The sequence below is a fragment of the Myotis lucifugus genome, unplaced genomic scaffold (assembly GCF_000147115.1).
Source record: "Myotis lucifugus unplaced genomic scaffold, Myoluc2.0 scaffold_83, whole genome shotgun sequence".
Classification (NCBI taxonomy): Eukaryota; Metazoa; Chordata; class Mammalia; order Chiroptera; family Vespertilionidae; genus Myotis; species Myotis lucifugus.
This window is the reverse complement of record NW_005871131.1, coordinates 1,469,964-1,474,797: the sequence shown is the minus strand read 5'-3', so window position 1 is coordinate 1,474,797 and position 4,834 is coordinate 1,469,964. Positions and strand designations below refer to the sequence as shown.

At 45.4% G+C, this 4,834-nt stretch overlaps 1 non-coding gene across 1 annotated transcript; it reads left to right on the top strand.

Moving 5' to 3' along the window:
* Nucleotides 1-4,130: 4,130 nt before the first annotated feature.
* On the top strand, nt 4,131-4,265 carry LOC111826478. The gene has a single exon (XR_002829811.1). It is a non-coding gene; the product is annotated as a small nucleolar RNA SNORA8 (small nucleolar RNA).
* Nucleotides 4,266-4,834: the final 569 nt, after the last annotated feature.

Here is a 4,834-nt window from a genome sequence, read left to right as displayed (position 1 = left end):
CAGTTGAGCACATGTGTAATCTTCTCCCATTGAATGTAGGGCAAGATTGCATGGCCAGACACAGCCAAGCCTCAGCCTCTCTGCGCCTTTGGCCATGTGGTCTCTCTGCACTTCTGCTTTAGGCTCCTCTGAGCCCCTGGTAGGAGGTGGTGACCATGCTGTTTGCATACTAAACATCCAACAGAAAGTGATTAGCTACTCCGTGTCCCAATTCCAAATTTCCTGAGGAAAGAATCTGAGTGGACAGATGAACACTCATGTTCTCCTGGGGAGAGGGAAGCAGTGTCCCCTAATATAAACTGAACCATTGGGACTAACCCAGGAAGGGGCAGGACAGGTTGCAAAGATGAGAGGGGATGGGCATGCCCAAAAGGTGTCTATTCCAAGTTCATTCCTTCTTTTTATTAAGAGGAAATCTACAACAATGTCCAAGAAACTTTTAGAGACTTTAGTCAAGAGATTGTGTTTACCACAAACCCTGGAAATCACTAGAAATCTCTCATTTGGGGAGAAATTTAGTTATTTTAGTTAGATGTACTCATCTTTTCTCCTTGATACCCTGATCCATATGGGGTTGCTGCTGTCCTACTGGGCATAAAATAAAAGGTAAAAGGGTGGCTCTGCCCAGTGATACTCTGCCTCAATCTAGCAAGATTCATGGAGCCATGGGATTTGGTACTTACCATGCCAGTCAGTGGACCAGGGTGCATGATAGCCATAACCTAACTCAGGGAAGAGAATGTGTCCTCCCTGCTCAAAGTAATGGCTACAAAGTACAGGCCCAAGTCCAAGGCAAACTCTATATCTCATACACTGATGCTAAAGATGAAACAGACCGTTCAACTTCAATTATACCTTACTTAGTAGAAACATTATCTCCAATTAGCATAATTATCTAATGAACATTCAAAGGGGAAAAACTAATTACTAGAATCATAGGCTCTCTGGGTTGGAAGGAAACTCATGGGTCAGTATAAATGCCTGTCCTCTCCCCCCAGCTAACCTCCACGGGTACCAAGTTCCCCTTTACCACATCCCTACCAGGTAGATGCCAATTCTGCTTCACATCTCCATTGAAGAGCACTTTCAATTTCTGGAAAACTACAGTTATCAGGAAATCTTGACTGGAATAAGACTAAAAATTGGCCTCCTCATAACTTCTACCAATTGGTACACATTTGCCCAAATTTTACATCTGAGCTTCATAAAAAAAATAAAAAATAAATAAATAAAACTTTCTTTGGCATAGCAAGAAGAAATATCTTCTCATATTTGAAATATAAGCTATGCCCGGTGGGAGGTACATGGAGTTGCCCACTCAACAGACATTCTCAACACCTCCTCCTTCTGGACCATGAGATCACCAATTTTGCTTCATTATGACCTGGACAGCAATATGCTCAAGGAACGACATCCCTTCCCCAGCCACAGAGATGAGGTCTGGTCAGTTTTTGAAACTGAAGGACCAAAGGGATGGCCACATGACACGACCTGGCCAATGAGATATAAGGGAAGCCTGCTAGGAAACTTCTGGAAAAGTTTTTGCTTCATGACAGAAGTGTGTAATGTGTTTGAGAAGAGCTCCCTGGCTCTACCCTGCCCACTTCTCCCTGCCTTGAACGTGCTTGTGTGAAGTGTGGTACTTGGAACAATGGCAATCATTTTAGACCATGCAGTGGCAAACTTAAGGATGAGAAGCCAATTTGCCAAGGATGCATAACATAACTCTAGAAGGAGCCTGGGCCTTGGATGATGTCACTAAACCCCTGCTGCTCACCCCAGAGTGGCCTACCTCCACACATCTGGTTTTATGAGATAATCACATTTTTATTACCCAACCACTGCTAGTTAAGCTTTCTGTAAGTTATAATGGAATATGTTTTAACCAACAACAGCTCACCAGAGCTTCAGACCTCTAGGATCCCTCAGCTGAGATTCATATAACATTTCATATCCCCACCTCAGCCCCACCGTCCTGGCCTCTCTCCTTACTACAATCCCTATTTGTAAAGTGTGGCGAAGAAAACTCAACCCACGCACTCGCTGAAGGCTACTCACAACAGAGCTGTTTCCTCTTCACTCTACCCCCGCTACCCCCAATTTCACTTTCTTGGCAGCTTTATCTCACCTTGGGGTTACTGTGACAACTCATGAATCTTTCCCAGATCCTTGGCCTGAGTCTCTTACCTGCCATCCTTGAGCAATGTGTCACTCGTAGCCAAGCGCTAGACTTTGCATTGGTCTCTGTCATGGGCCAGGTTGCTTCCTAGTCTGTCAACATTGCTTTGGCTCATTATTCTTCCATCCAGTCTATTAGCTCCCTCACAGCCCCATGGCAGCCTGGAAATGTGATCAGCATGCTATCAATGTACTCACCCACACAGCTCTGAGAACAACAACGAAAAACACAATAAGACAGCAACCAGAGACTAAATGCAAACACAATGCTAACAGTCGGTCTGACAATGATAACAGCCCTGTCAGTGTCTCCAAAAATACACCAACTTGATACCCATTTGGATTGAACTCTTTCTAGTATTAGTGCCAGCAGGAGAAAAAGGCAGGATGCATCCCCCAGGAGCTAAAATTGCTGAAGAAGGAATGGTGACAGGAGGTCAACATATCCCGTGGGTCATTATTATGGCAGTTGTCAGTCTCCCCATTCAGGGTGTCCTACAATTGCAGCTTGTTAGGTCATGTGCAGCACAACACAAGTTGAAAAGAAGTCCTGGAGAGTTAAGAGCCTTGCTCTGAAAAGACTGTGTTTTATAGGATGCAGGCATCTGTTTCATAACAATAGAACATAGTCATGATTTATAAAGCAAAGCAAAGATATATTGTCTGCCATCCTAATAATATATGTTTTCATTCTAGACCTAATAAGCAGATATGAAGTAAGGAGGTATCTGTAATACCAAGAATGAGGAGGGGATAATGAGAAAGAGAAAAAATAACAGGGAAAAGACAAATAAATTCTGGAAAAGCAACCAGAATAACTGCCTTTGCATTTCCCAAGATCTGATTTTTCATCTTGCCCACCACATTCAAGTTCATGTCTAACACCCGCACTGCCGCTGTTACTGCCATTACCACCAACCCCTTCACTGCCACTACTACCAACAATACCATTATGGGCACTACCATCATCAACACTATCACTTCCTTACCACCATCCCCATGAATGAAATGTTTGGTCTTCCCTGAGCACTGCTCCGGGTTCTCTATAGACAAGGAGAATTCTAATGTTAACTTTTAACACCACTTGGGCCTAAAATCAAAATAAAATTTTATTATTCTTAGATACAACTGGAAAGTTAAATTATAAAATGATAATAAAATTGAGTGTAGCTGAGGGCGTAACAAGGCAGGGGTTTTGGTGAACTGACTGCCATTACTAAATGCATTCCAGCACGAGGGACACAGGTGTGCGAGGCCAGGTGCTGAGGTACTTCTAGCCGCTCCTCTCAGGCTAAGGCTCTGACTACACAGGTAGGCTTGGTCAACTGCTGTCATTCTCTCGCCTGTAAAATTGGGAAGCTGGACTTGGTGGGAAGAGGACCTGGGGACAAGTGCCCCCTCTGCCCCAAACCAGCTGAACACACTTAGACCAGCCACTGCTCTGTGGTCTCAATGTCCTGCTCCGCTAATGGGAGGGAATGAGGTCTCTGGGTCCCCTCCAGCACCAACGCCCCTGCCTCAGTGAAAGGCCAAACTCCTCTTTCCTTCCTCCTCTGGGCATCGATGCCAAAGTGTAACCCAGTGGTTTTGGTCAGAAAGCCCTTTACTGCTTAAATTATGGAAACCAAGTGAAAAAAACACACCAAATTTTGCTTAAGTGGTGACCTTCCTTACTCATGTTCATAAGGGGAAATTATTTTCTAAGCAAGGCTGGTGAGGTCTTCAGTGCCTTTCACATGGGACACCATGACTTCACAAAGCCTTTACCTGAAGAACTAGTTCTACATGAAGTTGACTATCAATGGGCTCAAGTTCCTGAAATTCCTGAGTCACCATGGACTGTTGGAGAGATGTGGCCTTCCCACCCCCAGCTCCCAGCAGAGTGGAATTAAGCCAGGATGGAGAACAAGCTGGGACTTAGTGTCCAAGGCTGCAGAAATGAAAATCCCCTTGGAGATGTTCTCCTGTGTTCAGCAATTTATTCCTGCTGGGTGTTCAAAGGACAGTGCGATTTAAATGCAGTATCTGGCATCGTTGGTTTTCTTGGCTCTGTGCATGTTAAACCTGATACTTTTATTGACACACTAGAGGCCCGGGGCACGAATTCGTGTACAGATGGGGTCCCTCAGCCTGGCCGGCAATCGAGGCCTATGAGGTGGTGGGGGGTGGGGGGGGGAGGAGATCAGCAAGCCAGAGGGAGGGACCCTGGGAGGTTGGCCAGCCAGTGGAGTGGGGGGCGGGAGGAGGGACTGCGAGGGGTTGACCGGCTGGGAGGAAGGGCCTCAGGAGGTTGGCTGTGGGAGCACTCTGACCACCAGGCAGCAGCTCCTACGTTGAGCATCTGCCCCCTGGTGGTCAGTGCACATCATAGTGACTGGTCGACAGCTGGTAACTGTCACTTAGGCTTTTATATATATAGATTATTTTAAAGAGAGAGAAAGAGACAGAGACAGAGATGCTCTCACCCCTCCTCTTTCCTTTCTCTCCATTAACCTGATTCTCTACCAAGTTATTCTTAGGATCTTGGGAGACTGCAAAACGTGATCCTTATTCATTGTCCATTGAACATTTACAGACCCTGTTCTGAGCACTTTCCATGTATTAAAGTCACATAGCACAGGGTACATAGGGATTGTTATTGTCCCTGTCTGTGTTT